The 19,843-nt window shown below is 43.8% G+C and overlaps 1 protein-coding gene across 6 annotated transcripts in view; it reads right to left on the reverse strand.

The window, feature by feature from the left end:
- Window positions 1–8,368, reverse strand: part of CD226 (CD226 molecule) — an 81,760-nt gene extending 73,392 nt beyond the window's left edge. The window contains exon 1 of one of the 6 annotated variants that reach the window (XM_040985110.1): window positions 8,181–8,368. The gene's annotated coding sequence lies outside the window, so the exon portion shown is untranslated. Of the gene's footprint in view, window positions 1–316; window positions 945–8,180 lie in introns of those variants that run through there. The other 5 variants (XM_040985109.1, XM_040985111.1, XM_040985112.1 and 2 more) reach the window with 5 other exon arrangements.
- Window positions 8,369–19,843: the final 11,475 nt, after the last annotated feature.

Raw genomic sequence — 19,843 nt, forward strand, 5'->3', positions numbered from 1 at the left:
CAACACTGGTGAAATTAATTCAATGTTATTCTTCTAGACAGCTACGCCACTACATTTATTACAAATACAATCCTGGAAGCAGAACTACAGGTTTTAAATAGCATCCTGTTACTAAAAAGCCATGTCTGTCATTAACCTTGAAGCTTTCAGCATCTTCCCAAATCTCGAGCTCCTTGCAGCCGGTCCCCATGGCTCCCCTTCCTGCTATGTCTGCTTGTCATACAGTTTTCTTGATGACCCCAAGCATTTCACACCATTATGAATTTAAAAAGTGAGGCTCAGTCACACCTGTCCTCCTTATGAGAAGGGTACCAACCTTGAGAAGTGTCTGCTGCTCGCTCTAGTGCTGCTGGACCTGTCTTGGTTAAGAGCTTGCAATATCTCAGGTCACTTTGCTGACTCTGTCACGAGCCTGGCCAGCTCCCATCCGTTCTTTCACATAGTAGGAAGTTTCCATGCACTTGAGCTCTTCTCATCACCAAAGCTTCATCAGGCAGCAGACGTGACGCACAAATAGTACATCAAGTCAAAACGTCCACTTCCTCCCGCAAGCATCTTTACCATTTCAGGTACTCAGACTCATCCCAAGCTCAGATTCAGTTCTGTTCCCTTTAGTCACGTAGATCTGAAATTTGAAAGGATGTACTTCTCTCCCCCTGTTTTCGCTCTCACTTGAAAGCACATGCAAAACTTTGAAGTTACTTTCTTTGACTTTTCTTCCCCTTTTTTTCCTACCAATCAAACCACTTCATACTCAGTAGTCTCTTAAGTTCAGAAAACCTTGTCTCTCCTCATGTCTAACGAGGTTTCGGTCCCACTTTCTAGATGCTCTGTCTCTTGCTCTCACTGCGTTGTCTACCATTCGTTAGCAGAAAAAGCACCCAAGCTGATGTTCTCTGGATTACTCTGCCACAGGTTTAACAGCTTCTATGTCTTAGAGACATCTTAATTTTAAAATTTTTTAATTAATTAATTTATTTATTTTTATTAATCACATTGCATTATGTGACACAGTTTCATAGGTTCTGGGATTCCCCCAACTCCTCCCCGCGCCCTGCCTCCATGGTGGATTCCTCCACCTTGTTGTAGTATTACAGTTCAAATTCAGTCAAGATTCTTTCATTGCAAACATATACCAAGCATAGAGTCCAGATAAATTCAATGGTTTCCATCGGATGGAAGATCTTCCTCTCTGTCTCTTCTCCTGTCTGTATATCTGTCTTTCCAATAAAAATAAATAAATCTTTAAAAAGAAAGAAAAAGAAACCTATTGTGAATTTCCACTTCAGACATACGCATGTGAATTCTTCCACCAGTCTTCTGCAGGAGGCTCTTTCTGGTTATGGAGACTCTAGCTGAAGCCTCTAGCTGAAGCCTCTTGGTGTGTATGTTTTACCTTTAATGAATCGTCTGTGATCCCTTAGAGTGGAGCGCTGACAGAAACGTGAAGCAATTGAATGAAAAACTCTTCCAGTCGGATATGCTGCTTCCTTTCGCAGACTTCTCCCTCAGATCTAATTCACCTCTTTAGCAGGTAGCTGGGGTCGCAAGGAAAGGTTTGTTTGCAGTTCTTCAAAAACTCTCCATGCAGATTTCCCTGTGTCTGTGCTGGCCTGCACTCCCACCAGCAGTGGACTATACTATTGTAGCAACGTGGGAAAATCTGTCGGTGGATGAGAGTTTGGGTGGATGGGGAGGGAATCATAATCTCTACGAAATTGTATCATAAAATTGAAAAATTCAAAATAAAAGTTTAACAAAAAAAAATTTAAAAAGAAAAAAAATTCAATGGTTTCTTGGGGAGACCATGTCTGGTCTGGAGGCAGAGCTGGCAGAATATCATCCTGATCAATTAAAAGCCACAGCATAACATCAACAATTTACAACATTATGGAATTAATTGACATGGTATTGAGTAACCAATATGTTAAAAAGAAACATCTTAATTTCTTAGCTGTGTTAAAGGCCATTAAAGGCCAGTAAAGTTTGTTGAATCTATTCCTTTGAATGACTAGATTTGAGGCTAAATGCCCATGAATGACCGTGGCTATGGCTTCAGACAAATGTGCAATGCATAGAAAGAAGAATGTGCAGCTCGTGGGAAAGAAGGACCACAGGGGAGAGGGCACACAGGCACTGCCCTCCCTGCACATGTCACCAGGGCCAGACTGCTCGCTGCTAGGCAACATGTGTGTCTCAAAGCAACACTGTCCCTCAGCACACAAAGCCTTCCTGAGCGCTTACTGTGCACCAGGCTGATTTTGTCAAAACAACTTCCTGACTCCTATTTCTCCCTTACACATTGTCCTCCACAGGATACCATAACTTCCTGTGGATTTGCAAAGCTATCATGATTAATCGTTGCCAATCGTTTCTGCAGTCTACTAAATCACAGGGCTTTGTTCACTCCCAGCCTGCACTCCAGAAAAGCCAAACACTTTCTATTTTGAGGACCATGTTCTTACTGCACGTGTGACTCGACCTCTCTGAGCCCTGTCCCATTCCGTAGGTCTTAGCTGGACATTGCTAACAGGACGTTCTCCTTGGCCTTCCCAAGAGTGACTTTGATTTTGGTTCCTGTGCGTTCCCTGAAAACTTCAAACAAATCCTTACTGAAATATTTATCATATTCTACTGTGATCACACATTTTCTCACCGCTTTTCTCATTACAGCTAATTAAACTCCTTCAAGATACAGGTAGTGTCAGCCACTGCTGGACACACAGACCCTTACATAGCGTCTGATAAGCGGTAGGAACTCAATCAATATTTGCTAATTGAGGATGACGTTATTCCCATCAGTTAGGTTTCATGGCATTTTTTTCTTTAGAGTTGTTATAATCCTAATTCCATTTTATATCCAGTGTGTGATCCTCCTTTTACCTTTTTATTTCCACAATGCATGATACAAAAAAGTGGGGCCTACTGCAGTAGCCTAGTAGCTAAAGTCCTCGCCTTCCACACACTGGGATCCCATATGGGCACCGATCCTAATCCCTGCGACCCGACTTCCCATCCAGCTCCGTGCTTGTGGCCTGAGAAAGCAGTTAAGGACAGCCCAAAGCCTTGGGACCCTGCACCCATGTGGGAGACCCAGAAGAGGCTCCAGACACTTGCATTCAGATCAGTGCAGCTCTGGCCATTGCAGCTGCATGGGGAATGACTCAACAGATGGAAGATCTTCCTCTCTGCTTCTCCTCCTCCATGTATAGCTGACTTTCCAACAAAAAATAAAATAAATAAATCTTCAAAATTAGTGAATCCAAAACACACACTGATTTGGCAGGACAGACTCAAAGATAAACTTTCCTTGTTTGAGCCAATCACTTCTTAAATGACCTATCTCTAAATTAACTTTGAACACTGGCTAAAACTGTCAGGATCTGCCAACATGATTTATAATACACCGAGTGTCGGAGCCTACTATAGCCATACATGCTATTTACATGCAGAGCGCCTAGATGCTCGGCCTACTTCCTGACTATTGACATAAGCCAGGTCCATTTTACAAATTATTCTTCCATAGTAACTTCCTGAATCAGCATTCATAAGCAAACACACGCATCAGCAGCGTCACCACCGTCAGCATCATGCTCATTGTCCACATGTCCCATGGTACAGTCTGAGCTGTTATCATGTAGGAAGGCACAGTGGGCAAAGCTTTTGTTGTTTGTAGAGATCCGTCCGAATCTGGTTTCTTTAGCTTTCTCTTGGGGCTCTCGAAGTACTGAATACAAAGAATTTCAGTGTTAACTTTCCACAGAGCTGAAAGTAGCACAGACCTTCTTGGAATGATCTGAGGATGTAACATTGCTTTATCCAACATGAAGTTAAGTACTCTTTCTTAAAATTAATTATTTATCTATTTTATTATTCTGTGGTAGAGTTCTAAATGCTACGGGATTTCCCTTTTCTTGTCTCCAACTACCCACCCCACCCACTTTTTCCCCCATGTCATCACAACAGTCTAGTCCTTCACAATCCATCATAAGCCCATCATTCTGCTATTGAAGTGTAGACACTGTAGGCTGGACAATGGCAGACAGTCCAGCACCCTATTGTCAAGATACATTCAACAGTTTCATTGGGAGTCCAGCTTTGGTTTGGAAGTAGAGATGCACACTGCATTGTAGCTTCACAACTGGATATGATAGTCTCCACTACACGGTTATTGTACACCACTTAATTGAAAAGCCATAAAACAAATCCACAACAAAGAAAAAAGCAGAAAATTTACAACACCATTAAGTTAAATAGCATGCTACTGAATGAGCAATGAGTTGCTGAAGAAATGGAAAAGAAAACCAAAGAACTTTCTAAAGCAAACAATGCTATTATGTGACCTATGAGTCGGTGAGGAAATTAATAAGAAAAACATAATCTTACTCAGCAATCATGTGGAATGTTAGTAGATCATATGGTCAATAATGAATTACTGGGCCAGTGCTATGGCATGCCACCATCCCATAGAGGCCTCAGTTGGAGAGCCAGGTGCTCTGCTCCCAATCCAGCTCCCTGCTAATGTGCATGGGAACACAGAAGAACACGGACCAAGTGTCCAGGTCATTGTATGCAAGTGGGAGACCTAGAAGAAACTCTTGGCTCCTGGCTTCAGCCTGGCCAAGCTCCAGACAACGCAGCCATTTGGGAAATGAACCAGCAGATGGAACTTCTCTCCCTCTGTCTCTTCTTTCTCTGTGTAACTGCCTTTCAAATAAATACATGTACTTTGAAAAATAATGAATCACAAATGGACCAAGAAAACCATTCTTAGACTAAGGCATCTATGCCTTATCTATGCCTCCAGAGCACAGTCCCCCTAAATACCCCAACACGGAGAGCCAATGGCGCTGAGGTTGAAGAAAACAGCTGCAGCAGAGTGGAAACACCTGCCACTCATCAGCTGAGCACGATTCCTCCCTCCACACCCGTTCATCTTTATGAGCCTTATGAAGCAAGACTTCCAACTGCTTAAAAGCAAAAACACCTCTTTAACGCTGCTATTTGTTGACAGAAATAGGAAACACAGCAAAAGTCATCACATCACAGCACTGCTTAGAGCATGACATTAGCTACCTCTAAGGTTACCATGGCTCTAACCCATTGTTCAGAAAAGGGGAAGGGAGGGGAAGGAATGAAGCATTTGTCCACTTCATTCATATAAACTGAGTTTCAGGGTGACCCAAATTTCTCCTTATAGAAAAATTCAGCTACTGGGGGGAAAAACAATCAGATGCTTTTAAATTTACCATTTACTACCTCTATTAACATAATAAACCAAAACAATTATTCATATACGTTAAGATCACTGAGTGAAAGGCTAATGGGGAACTTTAACAGGGAAGGTAACGTTGATTGATAACACCTGAGCTCTTTAATCAACCATAACCTCCCTAAAAATGGTCCAACCAGACACTAGAGGGCTGCCAATGTGCTGAAGGAAGAACACAGCATCTCTAGGCAAGCTCTTCCCAAGGTGGCTGAGCCTGGATCCAGCCAAGCCTCCAGGAGTAAGTACCAGTGTGTGAAATGGAACATCAACGCACGACCTCGTCTACAGGCATCGTGAGCAAGGAAGCAGCTGAGCACAGAATGCAAGAACCACGACAGAGAGCAAATGCTTCAAGTCCTTCGACAAACAAATGACAACTACAATAAACAAGTATCAGCCAATCCAGCAAATGCCGAAAGGGCACTTGATAATTACAAGCACCGTAGCGATTTTGGAATTTCCTTAGCATGATAAAGAAAACTGATCAGAAAGTAGAAATTAGCTTGCTGTTGTGATACTCGAGGAATCTGAAACTTCCTTACTGCGATCTCCTTCAGTATTTCATATATTCTGGAGGTTTTACATGTGAGGGATGGGGATGGGGGTAGCCTGGCAGACACTGGTTGGGATGCCTACATCTTGCCTCAGAGTGCCTGGCTCGATCCCAAGCTCCGGGTCCACCACAGGACTCCAGCTTACTACAGATGCACATTATGTGAGGCAGAGATGTTGGTGCAAGCCACCGTCTCCACATGGAAGAGCAAAATGAAGCTTCCAACTTGTGGCCTGGCCTAGATTTGTCTGTTACAGGCAACTGGGTATGAGCAGGCATACCCTTCTCAACATTTCTTCTCAAGTAGAAATGTTTAAAAGGAATAGAAACTGTAAATCTTGTAAGTTACTTAAAATTTATCACTTATAATCACCTTAGAGAACACGCAGAATCAAGTAAAAAAAAAAAAAAAAAAAGAAAGAAAGAAAACCATCTGCCAAAATAATGTTCTAAGATTCAGTGGCTTATGTCATACCCAAAATAACAATAAAAATATCACATAGCTGCATATGTGTGGGTATAAGCATGTATGTAACCAACCAACCGGGAAATTTAACAAAGCTGTCAAGGAAATAAGTCTTGACCAAATGGAAGGAAGTGCTATGTTCACCACATAATAGGGCAAGACCCAATTCTGAGAACTCAAGAGTTTATTTGGAACTTATAACCTCTTAAAATTACAAGATGGCGTCTTGGGTGAGTAGGGTGACACACAGTGTTACAGAGATGGAGTCATGCCTTGGAACCCTGATGGCAGTTCCCCCCTCAGCCGGGTGCTCCTCAGGAGTATAGCTCCTACCCACCCATCTCAGAGCTGAGTTACTCCCCCAACAGCTGTCCTTACTGTGTGGCTCTGGGCACAGGTCCCATAGCCCCCTAATTCATTCGTGGGGGTACTTTAAAAAGTTTGCAGAAATGGGATTAAAAGATAATGTACATTTTCCACAATTATTTAAAAGACCCTCCTATTCCTCAAAATTCAACTAAGAAACCGGGAGCTGAGCACTCCGGTCCATTCTGGGATGAGGTCTGCAGGAGCTGCTGCTCATTGAGTCTCCAAGCACCCCTGCACACCCCCCACCATAGCATGGATGCCGCTGACTCCATGTGGACAGCGGGACACAGCGGCGGCAGGGACATCCCGACCAGGCAGTGTTGGGGAGACTGGCGCAACCTGTTTTGCACTGGGCAAGCATCTGCCCTAGCCCCATCTATTCTGGGATCTGTCCCATAACCTTTCTAAGAAACCACTTTTCTGAAGTATATTTAAGACCCAAAAAAGTGCACATATTTAATGTAAACAACTGAATGAGTTTGGAGATACATACACACCCACGGGATTATCACCCTAATCAAGGTCTTAAACATTGTAAGTCATAAACAAGGTCATGGGGTTATCACTGTAATCAAGGTCATAAACATCCATTACTTTCAGAAATGCACCAAAATAAATTCACCCTCTAATTATATTTCCCTTGAGTGTTTTGAAGTTTCTCATATGTGTTTGGTGTTGGTTTTGCATACATAAGTATACTCAAACCAGGCAAAATATGACAATCTTTCTTACATGAAAACCCAGCAATATGTCCTGGAAAATATACACTAACAAAGCAAAAGGGCATCCAGAAAGGACACACACACACATGTATATCCATATGTATACACATTTATCTCCATCTACAGATACTTACATATGTATATTTATATAATATGTATCATATTTGAAAATATGTATTTAACCACCAATGACAAAATAAGTCTCAAATGCCTAATAGAAAAACAGACAATGGATATCCAACATCAATTTACAAAAGAATTACACACAGAATGTTAGAAAGCACTTAATCTCTTCAATGGTAACCAATAAAAATTAAAGCACCTACATGCTAGTTTTCAAATGTATTAAAAATGCAAATGGCACTGGCTAATGCTAATGCGCAAATGAAACACTGCTAAGTGCTGTAAGAGTAAGGCCAAACCGGCATACACTTGCTACCTGCCTGTAGAGTTCAGTTGTGCATGTTACAAGAGCCATCCAGACCCTCAGGCTCTGCAAAGCCACCTCAAGATATGTGTCCCAAGGAAGAGTCGATTTGACAAACTTAGCAAAGGTGGATGTTTAAGAGCCTGTAAGTGTACTAGAACACATTTTTACTAATAAGACTTGGAAACACGTGAATGCGCATTTTTAGCAAGCTGACTGAATTACAGCAAGTCCATGCTGCTGCCCTTCAGTGATGTGCAGACCTGAATTTAGAAGATAACATTTTTACAATATACTTAGTAAAGAACCTACTGCAGCACACAAATCCCCATCAAATAAGACAACGACTAAGCCACTGTGAAGAGAACTACCTGCAGTAGGAATCCACACCTCCTTCTTAGCACACCTGGTCTTAGCGATGCCAAGGGTCCAATCAACAGCTCTCTTTGCCCATCACATCTTCTTCCTCCACTTTTAACTTTTCTTCTCTTGATGGTTGAGGTTTGGAGGAAACGAGTGCTTAGACCTGCCTTTTAGGGACTCCAGCGCTTGAGTAGAGCGCAACAGGAAAGTGCCACGCTCTTTGTGAAATTTTTTCTAAGTGAGACCAGGAAGCCACAGCCCCGCTGGATGAAGGGACAGGGGTTTGCAGATATCTGCTATCTCTTTCCTCCAGTCTAGTCTGCTGTAGAAATGGACTCCTCTGTCCTCCACATTACACACTCGTTTGTGCAGCCACCAATTCATGGCATGGCATGCTACCTCATGGCTACTTAAGAAGCAACAGTGGGGTTTCTGGGGAGGCGGTGGGGTGGGCACAGGTAGGCTGTAGGCCTTAAAAAGACTTGCATGAGTTCATATTCTGACCCATATTGGCACACCCAGTGCTCAGGCTGCAGGTGCCAACATGCAGGACACAAACACCACACCTCGTGTTGCCTTTGGCCAACTGTTCACCCTCTGCAGAGCCCAGTAAAGACCTTTTGATACGCCAAGTGGTGAAAATTTGCTTAAAAATGTTACCTCCTGTACCTTCGATACTTCTGCATCCCAGATTAAAGAAATTCTATTTTCCATGATCCCAGAAAATCTGTATGTGCTTAAGGTATGTTATTTCTGTAAATTTTTACTGTACATTTTTCACACCTCTTTTTTTTTTTTTTTGGTCTTCCCATTCTCTTTGAACCCTGAAAAGGTCTTTTTGTTTGAGATCGGACTAGGTGGTTTATAACTGAACTATTTATTTAGCATTTACACCACGGTAGTTATTTCTGTAGCTCAGCACCTTAGCTGGAGGCCAGAATAAGAGAAGGTCTAGAATCTAACCTTAGCCACAGAGATGTACCAGAGCCCTGGAATTTAAATCATGTGCAAATGTATTCTAACGTAGTTAGAGTCTTGTTCTCCCTGTTGTCTCCCCCGCCCCCAGGGCCATATAAATATATGCCTTCTGGCCTTCTTGAACTGGTGTTTTTGTTAACAGCAACCCATTTCGCTCTCAAAGGATGTCTTGATATGGATAGTAAATTCCGTTGTCACTCCAAGAGCCACCTCAGTTGAAAGTCCCAGGAAATCTTCCAGTTCTAGGAAAAACAGGACAGATGGTCATTCTTGCCATAGTAGTGATTAAGATGCCAGGGTGCAGGTCACTTCTGTCACATGAATACCAGGTGCTGGGGTGTTTGAGTCTCCAGCCTTCAGTCAGGGTTACCCTTACCCATCGGAAAGCTTCCATGGACGCTGGCTTTCAAGGAGGCAGAGCAGAGTCTATCCCTCCTCTTTCTGGTACATGTCGCCTGTTCTGGGAAGGGCAGGGGGCTCATTAAATAAATAAGTAAATAATAACCATCTATAGCTTTCTCTCAGGACAAGGGGAGTCATACCTACTCTGGGGGAGCTGAAATTGTAACCCTTCCCCAAGGGGAATCTTCTCTCACCCACTGGATATAAAAGGAATAAGCTCCTCATACATGAAGAATCAGGTGAACAGGCATTTAATCAATTATTTCTAGCTTACATCCCAATTTATGTAAAATGATACCTTTTCATTTACTTCTATGTGCTTTGTGGAGTCTGTCCCTGGATCTTCTAATCTGGTTATGAATTCCTAAGAGCAGATTCTGCCTTGCTTATTCCTGTTTGAGTAGGGGAGCGATTGTGCTGGTTTGCCGGGGTCAAAGCAGGCCCCTGTGTTGCCGAACGATTCCCCAGACTATCAGATGATACTGTTCCAGCCTCCTCCCCGCCCCTGACAAGCTAGGTTCACTTGGTCAACATACAAAAAGCAATCACTTAGATCGGAGTGATGAAAGTAGGGATTTATTGCAAAGCACAGAACAAGGAGTAACTGTTGGCTTGTCTTTCAGGCACCCTAAGGGGTTAAGGGCTGAGGTGCTGGACCAGCTCGTGTCCAAGTTCCTGGTTGGTCAGAGATGCTCCGGAGGTTCCTTAGGTTTGTGAGGGAGCCCGTGCTTTTCAGGACTTCCTGATGATCAGGTGGGCTTCAGCTGGTCTGGACATTATGTAAAAATGGCAGTTACATTTTGTCCAGACCTGCAATTCTTGCATACAAACCATCCCAGGACAATACTGACTATGAAAGTTCTTACCTATTGGAGAAGCAAATGACTGCTTCTGTTCAGAGATCAGAATCTCATACTCCCAGCTGCATCACTTCCTCAAATCAGTGGATTCATCTGGACAAGGACATGCAAGCAAAACAAAAACAAACAAACAAAAACACACCTTGGGCTAACAGTGACAGACAAGAGGCTGGGTCCTGCTTTCACATGACAGTTTCAGCCAGGACCCAGGACTTAACAGTGCCAACACCAGCACAGTCTCAGGCAGAGCCGGGTGGCTGGTCACCTTAGCTGTATCTCCAGTGCTAAGAACAGTGTCCAGCATACAGCAGGTGTTCAGTACACAATCATTGTTGCTTAACTGACCATAACTCTTCGTAGATTTTTTCCAATTTTTTGAAAGAGGGTTAGGCAGCAAAACACTCAATTACAACTTTAAAGACACACATGTTGGCTCAGAGGGAGAGCCTAAGACTTTCCTAAGGTTGTTTTGACTTCATCCCAGGAACTACAATGTGGTAGTTGACCAGATGGCTTCTCCTTCCAGATTCTCTATTGCTTTCCAGGAATAGAATGTTAGACTCTGTGTTTCTCTAAATCCCTAAAGCAGGGTTCCTATTTAGATGCTGCCAACAAAAGGCACTTGCAAGAGATCCAGAAATTGAAAGGAGTTTCATTTCTCTCGAACTGACACCACACTATCTAAATGTAAATGTATGTTTGCTGCTCTTCAGCTCATGTGAAGACTTCCCACCTGAACGATTAAGCAGCCCAGACGTCTCCTGCACAGGGGTGACCATTCTAGGCCAGTGGCATGGCAGGTCCCCGCGCCCTGGCAATCAGCCCGGAGTGAGGAGACCCCTCCAGGTCTGTGTCTTCAGAACCTTCAGACTTCACGCACCTAGTCCTCCTTGGTTCCCTGCCTTCCTAGAAGCTTAGACTGATTTCCATTTTCCTAACTGTTACTGCAGACCTAACACCTTTTCCTCACTGTTGCTACAGAGGGAAGCCTGCATTAGCACAGACCATCCCCTGGGTGTCCCAGTCTACAGGTAAAGTGTTACCCACTGCTGTACACACACACCCTTACATAGCGTCTGTAAGTGGGAGGAACTTAATCAACATTTGCTAATTGAGGATGAAAATATTACTTCTATCTGTTAGATTTCATGGCATATATTCTTTATAGTTGTCATAATCCTAATTCCATCCCAGTCCACAGCTCCTCCTGATGCTGGCATGCTGGGATCTGGAACGTCAGGTCCTCTTCATCTCCCTGGAACCCAGGAGAGTTTGGGGAGAGCCTCCTCAGGAAGACAAAGACAAAGACGACTTGAGCTGTGGCTTCTTCTCGGGCTCTTCTACCAGCAAGGGCAAGGTTTGCACGGTCCTTGTGTCTCATGGGTCAGAACTGAGCTCCTCAACTTTTCTCTGTTACCTGCTGCTAAGTCACAAACTACTTCCAAGCTTAGTAACTAAGACAGCACGAAGCTTCCTGTTTCTCACAGTTTCGCAGACTGGCTCTGGGTGCAGCTCCACAGCTCTGCTCTTCTGTCTTCTGGAGTGGATTCTGGTTGGTGTTGATCTCACTCTTTCTCTCTCTCTCTCTCTCCCAGAATACTTCAGCTATTTAAGCTGCTACTTTAACTCTGCATACCACTCTAGTTAAATGCCACAAATGCAGGGCTTACAGTAACACAGATCTCAGAACAAAAGTCCAACAAGACTCCCCGAGTCAAAACCCAGAGTAGCGGTGTGACTGTTTTCGTTTCTGGAAGCTTGGGGCAGGACACTGTTTCTTTGTCTTTGCAGCTTCCAAGAACAGACTGTTTTCCTCTGGCCTTGGCCTTCATTCCTTTTTCAAGGTCAATGGTCCTCCATCTGCCCACTTCTGACTCTCCTGGTTGGCTCCACTTCCTGCTCCTGACAAGGACTCCTGTAATTACACTATAGCCATGCACACAGTTCAAGAGAATTCCCTCAGCCCTATGATGCTTGATCTCCAACGCTGTGGCATGGGCCTTTGGGCCATGAGAGCTGCCATCCTAACAGCCTCCAGGGTTCTAGGCGGGAAGGGGCATTGTTCTGTCACGACAACCAAACAGCTATTTATTTTCTTACCTCTTCACCAAAATATTCCCTAGTTCTAGACACAGAAATGCTCAGAACAATTTGGGAAAATAGCTCTCATGGCTAGCATTCAGCAGTGTGCTTCAGTGCATGGTGACTGCTGGGAAAATGACTTAGAGATCCTTAAAAGCACAAAAACTTTACAACTGAACCACACACACTATATACTACATATTATATATCATATTATATATTGTATATTATATACCATACATTATATATTATATACTGTATATTATATGTTATAATATATATTATATATACTAACCAAATATAGATACAAGTTCATTAAAACAGAGCTTGTTTAAACCTGTTTAGACTTACTACTTCCTGTTTCCTCCCAAAAGTTAGTATCAAAAGTAAGAAAATAGAACAAAATGAAAACTGAGATGAAAACAAAATTGAGTAAACTCTAATGCAAGGGCAAGTATTTGATTATGTGTGAGAGTGTTTTAAATTGTATACATTTGGCTTATTTTGAGTCGTTTTACCAGGAACCCCATTTGCTTAAATCTTCTTGGCTCAAGTGCAATCCCTCTCTTCCTCTTCTCTTGTTAATGTGTGCATACCGATTTCTCTGGGGACCCTTTCAGTTCTTCCTTTCTGTAACTTTCCTTCACTGTAGTGCCGGTGTGCCATTCTCTTCCTTAACTTCCTCTCCGAGGAACTATTCCCACTTTAGTGCCCCAAGTAAAAAGCTGAGATGTCCTCAAGGTTGCAAGTTGCATCGCAGGCATAATTTTCCCTGTATTACAACCGTGTTAACAGGTTATTTCCTTATTCACATTGATCAAGTTTTTGGCTTAAACACAGACTGAAATTCTTCATTTTCTTGCACTTACTAAAGCCAAAATTCAAAAGATGTATCATTTGTTAACTAGAATGCTAAAGCGCTCTGGCACCACCGTTAGTACACAGGAAATTCTGTTCACAGAAGCTGCAAAAACCATCGCCCTATGCCAAGGCTTCACACTGTCATCTTCAGCCCTTCATATTCAAACACCAAATACTGAAGCATATTTATGAAAACATTCATAAGGGCATCTTACTCCACTCCACTCCATTCTCGTGACTCTCCCCCTCAAAGCACCCACTGTAAGACAGATTCACCTTCTCATATCTGTACGTGTCACCTGCCAGCATACACTGCAGAGCACACTTCAGACAATGTTACACAAGATTCAAATCTAAGCATATTTGTCTATTAGGTGTTATATAATCTACTGTCTTGTCTGTTCACTGTCACCTTTCACTTGAAAGGTGTAATCCAAGGAAAAAAATCAGTGTAATCCAAGGGAAAAAAACATATAACTATCAGTGAATACAGAAAAAAAGAAGTTGATGAAAATATAGCAGCCAGAGCTAGCAGGTTAGATGGCCATTTGATATGCTAGAATCCTATATAGAATGTTGGTTGGATTCCTAGCTACTCTACTTTCCACCAAATAGTCGGGGTGTCAGCGGAAGACAGCCCCAGTACAGGGACCCCTAGCACCCTCACAGTACGTCAGAATGGAGTTCTTGGCCTCTGACTTCAGCCTGGTCCCACCCTGACTGTTGCAGGCACTTGGAGAGTGAACAGACAGATCTCTTTCTGTCACTCTGCCTTTCAAACTAAAGAAGAAATTTTAAACAAACAAAACGGAAAATTCGTTACTATGTTTCTTGGTTCTTGTAGAGCTATATATTCAGAACATTTTCTAGAAGTTGAAGCAGAAAGCCAGAAACACCGTTCCGATCTCCCACATGGATGACAAAGACCTACGTGTTGAGTTCGTCACGCACTGGCTTCCCAAGCGTGTTAGCAGGAAGCCTGATAGGAAGCAGAGCAGCTGGGACTCCTGCAGCACTCCCACATGGATGCCGCATCACAAGCCCCTCTGCCAGCTGACTCATATCGCCAGTCCCCAAGGAGGTTTTTAACACGTGTGGTATTACTTATAATTGAAAAATTACACAAAACATGCCCCCATACCTAGGTATATTTTCCTATTTTTGATCTCACAGAAGTGAAAAGTACAATGATGGTAATCAGATGCTGAGGAGCGAGCTGGGGCAAGGGGATTACAGAAATGCTCATTATTGGGCACTAAGTTTTGACTAGACAGGAAGCAGTAATTCTGGGATTCTGCTGCACAGTTGGGTAAAGATAGATAATGTGTCATTTGTTTTCTAGAAAAAGAGGGTGGGGTACTAGAAAGCAGGATAAGTAGGAGTTTTTGATGTTTTCACCATAAAGAAATGTTAAGTGTTTGAGGAAATATTCACTCTGATGGGATATTACACAATCTCTGAAACATTATGCGCTACCTACCGACACATGCAATTCTTACATGTATGCCAAAATTATGTAAATAAAAAGGATAAATCTTAATTTAATCACAACATTGATTTGTGAGAGTCGGAAGTAAAATACTTCCCTAAGCATATCTCTTTATATGACTCAGGGAAAAAAAAATAATTAAGCAAACAGAAATTTACCACAATCAAAAAATAGACTCAAGTGTTCAGCAAATAACTGTTTAGACAAAAAGAATTAATTCAAGCTACTTGAGAGCAGTTCCTTGCACAAAATACTACCAGGACTATGTTCTAAGCACCAAAATAATCGAAAAAAAAAAAAAATGGAGCCTTCCATAGTATTAAAGTAGTGCCAGTTAATTACAGGTGACAGCACTCACACAGTGATTCTGAAACTATTCAGCATCAGGACAGAGGAAATGAGTAGACGTTATGGGAACTGGAGTTGCATTGTGGGAAGGGCAAGAACATTTGGGATGGGGAAAGGGAAGGCAGAACTCTGGTACTGAGCTGATGTCAACTCAGGAACTACAAACGCGTGTGTACATAAACATGTACATACACACATACATTTATCTGTATTTCCTAGACCCCCTCACATCTTCCCAACACGCAGTTTGGTTTCTAGATGCATTTCTCTGCAACAAAAATTCAAGTTCATTGTAGAAATGACTGATTTGGGACAGAAAGGTCAGAGCACTCTGTAATCCTTGTCCGCACGAAGGAGAGCGCAGGCGCAGGCCGGTCCGTGACAATCACCCAGCTCGCCCCTCTGCCCGCAGCACGCCCCTCTGCCCACCCCACGCCCCTCTGCCCGTAGCTCGCCCCTCTGCCCACCCCTCTGCTCGCCCCTATCCCTGCAGCCCGCCCCTCTGCCCGCCCCTCTGCCCGCAGCTCGCCCCTCTGCCCGCAGCCCGCCCCTCTGCCCGCAGCTCGCCCCTCTGCCCGCAGCACGCCCCTCTGCCCACCCCACGCCCCTCTGCCCGCAGCTCGCCCCTCTGCCCACAGCTCGCCCCTCTGGCCGCCCCTCTACTCGCCCCTATCCCTGCAGCCCGTCCCTCTGCCCGCAGCCCGCCCCTCTGCCCGCAGCTCGCCCCTCTGCCCGCAGCTCGCCCCTCTGCCCGCAGCACGCCCCTCTGACCGCAGCACGCCCCTCTGGCCGCCCCTATCCCTGCAGCCCGTCCCTCTGCCCGCAGCTCTCCAGACACAATCCAGACATGCATCCTTGACTCCACTGCTATCTCCTAACACAAATTTGAGCAACAGAAAAGGCCAATTTGTTGGACTCTGGGCCGCAGTTGTGGTCCGCCCACAGGATACAAATAAAGCATACTGAAGGTGTATTTGCTGAAACTCCTTTTGTCCATGGTTGTGTTACGTTTCTAGAGCATCTTAGAAGTACAAAGTAGACAACCAGAATCGCATTTTGGAACCTCACTCCACTCATTTCTGTTTCTGACTTTGCCACTCATTGGAAGCCACAATTTTCAAATATTTAAGGTATTTTTGTTGAAGTTATTTATTCCTAAATCATGCCTATTCTGCTACTACTTGATTTACCCGTTGTGTTATTGTTTTCTTCCCTTTAGCATAGTATCTCTCTTACACATCCTCACAGAAATTGTACTCACTCAGAGGAAAGCAAGGTGATGACAGTTTGACTGTTTTGAAGCAAAAAAAAAGTTGATCCTTATCTGAGACTCTTAGGAAGTGTGACTTTGTTCACCAATATGGTTGATGAATCATAACAGCTTTTCTCCACATACCTACATTCACTTCTCCTTATCCTACAAATGCATGATTTAAAACAAATTCCCCACCAACGTTGACATCCTTAATGACTACCTGATGATCATTCCTGTACAGAACAATTTAGGCAATTGCAACCCATCTCTTCTCAAATGTGGAAGATACCATTTTTTAAAATCAGGATGTCTTAATTACAAAGCACTGTGTCCTGATTTCCCCTAAAAATATTCCCACTTGGCTTAGTGTCAAGCACTATAGCCAGGAGGGGGCAATTCCTGTTGATGACATCATTCTGATGGCATCCCCTGCTGGTGCGCAAAGCAGCCAGTGGCCTCCGGTGAAACTGTCCAAGGCAATTCTGAATGGCAGTCGAACTGAGAGGTCTGTTTTCATCTTTGTTAGGTGGATTTGTTGAAGAGAGATGAAATTTCAGATATATGCCCTTGCTATTCAAGTAAATTTGATCTTACATACAATGTTAATCTTCCCTTTTGTATTATCCACAAGTCCACACCATTCCATGTGGGTTATGTAGGTGGGATTTTATCTTTATTTTGGAGTTTCAAGCTCCGTGTAGTTGATTACCTAATACAGAACTCACAGAGCGGGGCTGAGTTAATATCTGAGGCCCATCACCTGAGTCCTTTGCAGAGGAATTGAGAGCAAGAAGTGATAGGCCACTCCTGAGAGTAAGCTGGGAGCCACACACTAGGAGGCGTCCTCACTTGATGCTGCATCGTGGTGTGGCTGCTGCTCTGCCAACTGGGTGGATCCCAGTTCCAACTGCAGCAGGGCACGTCAGTCCTGGCTGGCTCCAAAAGTTCCTGCACTGGTTGTAAGGAAAGCTGAATTCCTTGGTGCAGCAGCAGGGCAGGGAGAAGGACGGTGTTCAGGTTTGAAAGGAAATGAGAAGGTGGGTGAAGGGAGGTGGATGGACAGTGTAAAGGGGCAGTCAGGGATGAGCTGTGCACAGCCAGGCCTGGGCTGCCTCCCACAGGGGTGATGACTGAAAGAGTGGCGACCTGACACCTTGGGGGGGAAGTACACAGAGGGAGAAGAGCTGAAGAACACTGACAGTAACACTAAACCAAAAATAACACAGACCAAACCATAAACCTCACATCTCTGAAGGGTCCTTGAAAGCTCAGGAGACACACTTTATGGTAAGTTCAAGTTCTCTGAAATGAGAACTGGCTCACAGTAGAATGGGAGTAAAAGTGTCATGTGAGAGCTTGTCAGAAATGCTCTGAATGTAGCAAAGCAACAAGAAGTCATGCTATCACTGTTAACACAGAGCGTAACAAAGCAACAAGAAGCCATGCTATCACTCAGCAAAGCAACAAGAAGTCATGATATCACTCTGTTAACACCGAGCGTACCAGGCTACACTCATAAGACCCAGCGCCTCAGTAACACCGATTTAGCCGGTTTTAAAATTCTGGAAGAATACTAAGGCTCCACAGGACATAAATAATTATACACAAACAAACCCAAATCAAATAAATGGAGCTTCTCATCTAATAAGTCAAGCCAATGGAAGGAAATTAGTGACCATTGTCACAATACGTGGGACCAATAGTTCTCCAGGTATGAAACAGAAAAAGATCTTCATCTTTTTTCTAATTGAGTAAGTACACTCCCCTGATCTCTGCTTTTTCTTTGTTCCAAAAAAAGTGGGAGACAGATTTCTAACTTTTATCAGTCTGCAAAGCAATAACCACAAACTTTTCAGCAAGTGAGATTGGTGATTAAAGGTTTCTCATCCTTCTGCAAATATGCTTGAGGAACATGTGACTGTCAGAAACACCCTACTTGTGGTGGGGATGGGCAGACTACTGTTCAGCACAGGGTGACATGATCTGTGTCAGGACACCTACAGACCAGGGACAGTGTGAGTGCTACCTGCTACCGAGCCCAGGTCTCAAGGGGCCCTGAGAGGGCAAGTAGCCCATTTAAAGTTGTTTGTGCTTCTTGGCATCAGTAGCTCTCAGTACCTTGGGGTAACTGTGCCAGACTCCTGCAGGTGTATGTTTGTGTATATGCATTTATTTGTTCACATAAAAATTTAGAGTACGCCTTTCTAATTTCAAGTCATCCAAATGCAACCATTGGGTCAATGAATCTAAGGATGTCCCCAGAGTCAGCCTGAGCTACAAAGCAATTGACCCTCTGAGCACTGGACACCACACACAGGTTTAATCATCTGCTTCACCTACTGGCACCTCATAGCCTGTTGCTCGTGGCCACATTGCCAGTTCATCCACGTTTGCCCTGCCCTTATGGCTATGGACTACTCAACTAGCAACTCAATGGTGTGTGCCCCCAGGAGTTCAGGCCTGAAACACAGCAGTTATTCAATAAGCATGGGTCCATGCATGGCCAACACAATCATAAGCACGGCAACTTAGTGTAGAGCAAGATTTTGTATTTCCCTCTTTCTAACGCTTTCATATAAATAACTACATCTTGTAAAAATGAGAAAATCAGAGGTTTTTTTTCCTAAATTATGCTTAACAAGCTAAAGGATTTTTTCTATTATTATTTTTTTTAATTTTAGAAGCAGAAACACAGTTCCTATATTCAGGTTCACTTTCCAAATGGCTGTACTCCATCCCCTGGGGTGGGGAGGAGGAGGGAGCCTAATAGAGCTTGCATATAACTAAACCACCTGGAAGTCTGCAAGAGAAAGGAGGTTATTTCACTTACAGCAATGACCAAGGCTCCCTTGTCAGGCTGCAGCGTGAAACAATGTGCCATCTAATCCCTGCATGGGTAGAGCAGCCCTCTGCATCCCACAACACAGCTTGTCCCTTAAGGACACCAGCCACCATACTGTCAGGTTAGGTTAGTATTTCTCACCAGGTTACTTAAGACGTTCACTCTGGTGGGTGTGCTGGAGGCTAACCCCATCTCCCCAAGCATGACATGCTGTTTGCTGGGGGAAAGGCAGCACGCCGAGCCTTTCCTTCAGACAGCAATGCTGCGAGCCAAAGTGAAGGACCAGGAAGTGCATCCCAGTCTCCCCAAACAGGTGTCAGGAAGTGACCCTGGGCCTCCCATCAAAGCCTTGCAGAGCCGGCTCCAGCAGCAAGCAGGAGTCAGTCAACAGCCTGAGCTGGGCCTGGGGCCAGGTATTCTGGTACGGGATGTAGGCCTCTTAACAAAAAGGCCAAAGACCCACCTCAGAATTCAATAATAATGATAATAAATTGGTAACCAGAGCTATTTTTTCGCATACACTTTTCATTTTTCTGATTCAAATTATTTCTCAA

This window comes from Ochotona curzoniae, unplaced genomic scaffold (genome assembly GCF_017591425.1).
Source record: "Ochotona curzoniae isolate NIBS_2020 unplaced genomic scaffold, NIBS_Ocur_1.0 contig_43, whole genome shotgun sequence".
NCBI lineage: Eukaryota > Metazoa > Chordata > Mammalia > Lagomorpha > Ochotonidae > Ochotona > Ochotona curzoniae.